This window comes from Ailuropoda melanoleuca, chromosome 15 (genome assembly GCF_002007445.2).
Source record: "Ailuropoda melanoleuca isolate Jingjing chromosome 15, ASM200744v2, whole genome shotgun sequence".
NCBI classification, from domain to species: domain Eukaryota; kingdom Metazoa; phylum Chordata; class Mammalia; order Carnivora; family Ursidae; genus Ailuropoda; species Ailuropoda melanoleuca.
In genome coordinates this window covers 83794933-83801277 of record NC_048232.1, presented here as the reverse complement: position 1 = coordinate 83801277, position 6345 = coordinate 83794933, and the positions used below count along the sequence as shown (strand labels likewise).

General features: G+C 47.6%; 1 long non-coding RNA gene across 1 annotated transcript in view; it reads left to right on the top strand.

Moving 5' to 3' along the window:
- The first annotated feature begins 648 nt into the window (after positions 1-648).
- The window catches only part of LOC105241059, an 8504-nt gene continuing 2807 nt past the window's right edge, over positions 649-6345 (top strand). Inside the window, exons 1-3 of the long non-coding RNA XR_002144197.2 lie at positions 649-1158; positions 1873-1912; positions 4730-4854. This is a non-coding gene — a long non-coding RNA (uncharacterized LOC105241059). The remainder of the gene's footprint in view (positions 1159-1872; positions 1913-4729; positions 4855-6345) is intronic.

Below are 6345 nucleotides of genomic sequence, written 5' to 3'. Positions count from 1 at the left end.
TACCTCAAATATTTCCCCTTCTTTCTAGCCCTACTGCCACCACTTAAATCCATCATCCCTCCTCTGGGTTCCACTGAAGCCTCCTAGCTGGTCTCTTCTCTTACCCTACCCCATAAATTAGATGGATTAACCTTTGTGTCACCGATTTGCAGGCTGGGTGCTCTTTTCCATACCAAATCACCCACGTTCGCCTGGCCTTTCCCCAATTATTTCAAAAGACCTTTGGGGGAGGGGGCAGAGAGGACATCACGGTTCCTGCCCTCATAGAGCTTCCATGCCAATGTGATCTAAAGGAAAGTAGCTCAACGCTTTTGGCCCAGACCTCAGGCCCGCACGGTGCTAACCGCTTTGACGCCGGCCTGCGACCCATGACTCTGGGCAGGCCTCAGTTCGCCTAGTCTGCAAAATGGGACGACAAAGGGTAGCTCCGGCCCCTGGTACTCCGGTAGCACGCTGTGCAGGTGCAGGCAGAGGGGAGAAGCGGTGGTCGCGGGCGGGGCGGGGCGGGGCCGTGGCCACGTGGTCCGGGGCGCGCGCCTGTTCCGAGGGTCAACCGCCGGCAGCCCCGCCCTCCCCCCCGCGGGCCGGCCCCAGCGCGCGGGTCAGGCTGGGAGGCTGCAGCGCTTGCCCGAGCGAGCCCAGCCGGAGCGGGGAGGAGCGCGGCGCGGGCTCGCGGGGACACCGGGGCCCAGGCTGGGGGGGCGGTCAGTGCCGGCCGCGTAGGACCGAGGCGCCGGGGGCGTAGCGGGCAGCCGGGCCTCGGGGAGCTTGAGAGCTGGAGGCTGGCAGAGCTGGGACACCGCCCCGGGGTTGCGCCCCTGGGGATGGGAGGGGTGGGGAGGGCGGCGAGACCCCTCCCCTCTTTGTCTTAGGTACTCGGAGGTGTGGGGCTGTGCCGGCTTAAAGCAATTAGCACAGTGACTGGCCCTGAATGAGCCCTTTGAGTGTCCGGGCTTTGATTGCAACCACGGTGCGAGGGGGAAACAGGAAAGGGAGTGGGTAACTGCCATTATTAAGCACCCAGGCTGGCCGGGTGCGGTCACCACCCCTTCCTTCTCGAGGTGGCAGCCGAGGCATAGAGGACACGAAGCATGTGTCCTAGGACTGTGGAAGAGACAGAGCTGGGATACGAACCTGGGACCTCTGGTTCTTGGCCCGGTGAGCCAGGCTGAGGAAAACGTGTATTTGAACCACGCTTTGAAACCCGGGAAGGGTTTGATGAGTGGCGGTAACTGAGCGAGCTCTGCCCCAGTCGCCCTTGGGAAGACGTTTGGTTTTTTTATAGGCCATACTTTCCTCCTCCGTAAAAGTGGCTGGACTTAGGAAAACTAATAACTAGTATGTAAGTAGTGCTTTGCAACGCGTAAAGCACTTCAGTTACGTTGTCTTAGATAATGCCTCACAATTAACTCACCAATAAGCTTTTTTATTAGCCTCCTTGGACGGATGAAGAAATTGTGTCCTGGAGAGGTTAGATTGGGGAGCAGTGACAGAGCATTACTATTGAATAAATTAGAGGTTTTTCAGGATAACTGCCTTGGATGGGCATAAAGCTCAGAAACAAACTTCCTGTTACCTCATCATCTGCTAGTCTAGAATAATACTTTTGCTGGATCTGCTTGCCCTCCCCAACTACCAACAGCTCTATTCCAGCAACCCAAATCGCCATAATGGAGCTGTTACTATTATTTTCAATGTTTCTTTCTGGTTTGGGCTGGGCTATGGGGAGTCCTTTAGGCAAAGTCAAAACTGAAAGGGAGTCGGATGGGGAGTTGAATTCTGAAAATTTCAACTGTTTTGGGTTTTCTGAGTAATGATTAGTTTGAGGGCATTGGTGATAAATAGTAATAATTTTGTCCTTCTTATTGACAGGTCCACCTCCTAGCAAATTATTGGAATGAACATGAGAAATGTAAGTAGGGATTTTTAAGTATCGGTTAAAGGAACCTAAATTGTTTATTTATGAAATGCAGGCAGTTCATTTGGTGATACCATTTCTGGATGTATACCGTTAATTGGCAGTTAATTATCACATGCCCATTTTCAAAGAGTATATTTAATACATGGAGAGGGGTCTACACAGGTCTGTCACCACAAGCACTGACAAGTATTCTGAGAGATGCTTTTTTTTTTTTTTTTTTTTTCCCTCTGGGTCTGTGAAAGGGAAGATGGGCTTTGTGTTTCCTAATGTCTGTGATGTGTGGCAGGTGTTTTCTGGCCTGAGTATTTCCAATGATCCTGTAACCTCCTTTATCCTCATTACAAACTTAAAAGGCAGGAGGCATTCTTATCTTTTTTAGAACTGAGGCTTAAGCTTAGGAAGGCTAAGGGAACCAGCCCTGTTGGTACCAAAAAAAACCCTTTTCACTAAACCACACCTTTCATGTTGTTGATCCAGGTTCAGAGTCGACAAATATTTAAAGAATGTCTACTTACACCAGGTGCTTTTGAGTATTTTATTGAATCCTCATGACAAACAGCCATCCCTTTTGCTCATTTCAGCCGATCACCTTGAAATCAATTAGCAAGACTTCTAAGAAAATAGCCCACTCCCACTGGTAGGGCAGGAGATAAGCATTGGTGAATCCATGGGAATGTTATGCCCCCCCCACTTTCTTTTTTTTTTCTTTTTCTTTTTTTTTTTTTTTAAAGAGAGAGGCAAAGAAACANTCACGCCCTGAGCCGAAGGCAGACGCTTAACCACTGTTGCCACCCAGGCGCCCCACCCCCCCCACTTTCTAAATATGATGGGTGCTGTGGGGATACCCACAGCAGCAGTTCCTATAGTACAATCCTGACGTCTCCAAAAGAGTGGTGCAAAGCAAAAATGTGGTACTTACGTGGCGAACTGAATTGGAAGAGCATTGTCTTCCACTGATGACAGTTGAGTCTGAAAATGCCATTGGTTTCCTGTGATAGATACACACATAGTGATTAATTGGACTAATCATTGATCTGACCCTTGGATCAATTAGGTGTTACTTATGAAAAAGTATCAGGTGGAAATTCTGACATGGCTCTCAGCCAGGCTGTGGGAAGGGGCTGGATAGGTGGGCAGGCAGGGTTCTGAGTTTGAAGGGCCTTAGATGTTATTCTAAGACATTTGTCTTTTAATCTGTGGGCAGTGGGAGCCACAACTGTGTTTGAAAGGAAAGTGACATGTTGGGTATATGCAGTAGGTGGAGTTCTGCAGCGGAGTTGAGGAGGGATTGGAGCAGGTGGAATGGAAGCAAGGAGGCCAGGAAAAGAACTATTGCAGTTAGTTAATTGGAATGAATGTGGAAGTGTCCAGTAACTGATAAAAGTGCTAACTGCTATCATCCACTGAGCTCTTCCTGTGTGGCCAGATTCTGTGCGAGGGGCTTAGCACACCTTATCCTCTGTACCCTTTGAGCTAAATATTGTTATCCCCATTTTACAGGGTAGGAGGTAATGAAGATGACTTGTATAAGGTCACACAGTGACTAAGTGGTAGAGCCAGAGTTCAGATCCACGTCTGTCTGAATCTAGAGCCTTCAGGCTGCAAATCCAAGTCTATGTTGCAAACTTAAACACCTGTGACTTGTACTAGGCAGACTGTCCAGATCTCTGTACAGCAGAACTTGCCATATAAAGTTCTAGTCTGGTTGATCTGTATCTAAGACACATCCCAAATCTGTTCCCTTACCCTCTTTCGCCTACCACCCCAGATGAGTCAGCATCAGTTTCTGCCTGCGGTCCTACAGTAGACACCTAACTATTTTCCCAGTGTCCTCACTTGCCAACCGAAAGCCTATTCACATAATAGCCTGACTGATCTCTTTAAAATCTATATCGGGGTGGGAGCCTGGGTGGCTCAGTCAGTTAAGTGTCTGACTCTTGATTTAGGCTCAGGTCATGATCTCAGGTCCTGGGATCAAGCCCGGCATCCATCTGAGCGCTCAGTGCAGAATCTGCTTGAGATTCTCTCCCTCTCCCTCTACCCCCCCCCACTGGTGTGCTCTCTTTCAAATAAATAAAATCTTAAAAAAATTAGAATATATATTTTAATCTTTAATCTTATTTGAATCTTTAACATTTAATATATATTAATCAAGGGCACTTGGCTGGCTCAGTCAGTAGAAAACACAACCTTTTTTTTTTTTTTAAATTTTATTTTTAAGTAATCTTTATACCCAACATGGGGCTCGAACTCACAACCTTGAGATCAAGAGTCACACGTTCTACCAGCTGAGCCAGCCAGGCACCGCATGTGCGGCTCTCTATGCTTTTCCATTGATCTTCATGTCTGTTTTTGTGCTAGTTCCATACTGTTTTAATTAGTGCAGCTTCCCAGTGTATCTTAAACCCGGGACTGTGATGCTTCCCGTTTGTTCCTCTTTCTCCAGATGGCTGGGCTATTCAGGGTCTTTGGTGGTTCCGAACACATTTTAGCAGTATTTGTTCTAGTTCTGTGAAAAACAATATCCACCCTCTCAATGAAGTGAAAGCAGGCACCTTATCTCTCCCACCTCTGCATCCCTGCACCTTGGACGTGGCATGGCATTTTGAAGGCTCTTAATAAAACTCATGGAATGAACAATTGCAGTCAGAAGAGAAATACAACTGTATTATTAACAAAAGTAAGGAATTATCCTTGATTCTGCTCTCTGCCACTCGCAATCCCATCTGCAAATCCTGAAGCATATCTACTTCTCACCACTAAACATATCCCCATATGTCCACTTTTCTGCATTCCCACTGCTCCCAGCCTCCTCCAGCTCCTGATTGGCTCTCTCTGAGACACCACGACCACCTCCCAGCTGGTCGCCTAAATTACCCGCCTCGGGCCCCTCTCCTGACTGCAAATTGATATCTGCGGAAGCAAAGAATCAGGTGTGTTATTAGGGCAGAAATGTTTACTTATGTTTATTGTGTTGAATGAAAATGTGCGAGCTGACCCTGGCGTGTGAGTCCGCTGGGTTGGTGTAACGAACTACCAGAGACTGCGGCTTAGACAGCAGAGGGTTCATTTCTCACAGTCCTGGAGACCAGAAGCCTAAGATTCAGGCGTCAGCAGCTTTTCTTTTTTTCTGAGGTGTCTCTCGTGGGCTTGCAGAAGCCGCCTTCTCACTGTGTCCTCACGTGGTCTTTTAACTGTGCGCACACATTTGTGTCCTCATCTGTTCTTATAAGGGAACTGGTCAAACTGGGGGAAGGCCCGCCTAGGTGACCTCATTTTACCTTAATTACATCTTTACTGGCCCTGTCTCCAAATACAGCCACAGTCTGAGGTACGGGGGTTAGAATGTTAACATACGAATTGAAAGGGGGTGGCACGCAATTTAGCCCGTCACACAAGCAACATCTGGTACTGCTGGCTTGAGGCAGTTTCAAAGCAAGCTCACATTACAGTCCCTCAGGTAACATCCTGTCTTTTGAAAGCTGAGGTTGTGGAGGTTGTTGTGATAAAAAGTACTGTGTGTGGATGCATGTAGACCAGGAAAGGCGTCCTGACTCCAAGGTTTGAGAAGGTGCGTGGTGCCAAACAGGCATTAAGTTCTTAGGACACAATGCTTACTGAATTTGTTTGGACTTACCTACTTAACGAACAGAACTGTTAGGTACTTCTATAGGCCTAGAGGGTCATGAAACAATTATAGAAACACTAGATGCACCATGAGTTGTGAAAATTTGGGAACCTCTTTTACTCCAAATAGGTCAGTGGATCCCAGAGATCAGAAACACCAGCGAAGATTTTTTTTTAAATTTTATTTATTTATTTGAGGTAGAGTGAGAGAGTACAAGGTGGGGGCAGAGGGAGAGGGAGAAGCAGACTCCCCGCTGAAGAGGGAGTCCCCATGTGGGGCTCAATCCCAGGACCCTGAGATCATGACCCCAGCCGAAGGCAGATGCTTAACTGACTGAGCCACCCAGGTGCCCCACCAGGGAAGATTTTAATTAAACAGATTTCTGCAGGTCCCACCTCAGACCTATTAAAAAAATATTTGGGAGTTGAGCTCTAGGTCAGTTTTGGGATCCACTGGTCTAACCTAACCCTTCATGAAGGCCTAGGAAGGGAAATGTTTTGCCAGAAGTCATACAGCAGGTTAGTGGCTGAGCTGGGACTAGAATCCAGATTCTAATGGAACCATCAGTTTTGTTTTGTTTTGTTTTCTTTTTTTTTTTCTTTTTTTTTTTTTTTTTTTTTTTAAAAGATTTTATTTATTTATTTGACAGAGAGACAGCCAGAGAGAGAGGGAACACAAGCAGGGGGAGTGGGAGAGGAAGAAGCAGGCTCATAGCGGAGGAGCCTGATGTGGGGCTCGATCCCATAACGCCGGGATCACGCCCTGAGCCGAAGGCAGACGCTTAACCGCTGTGCCA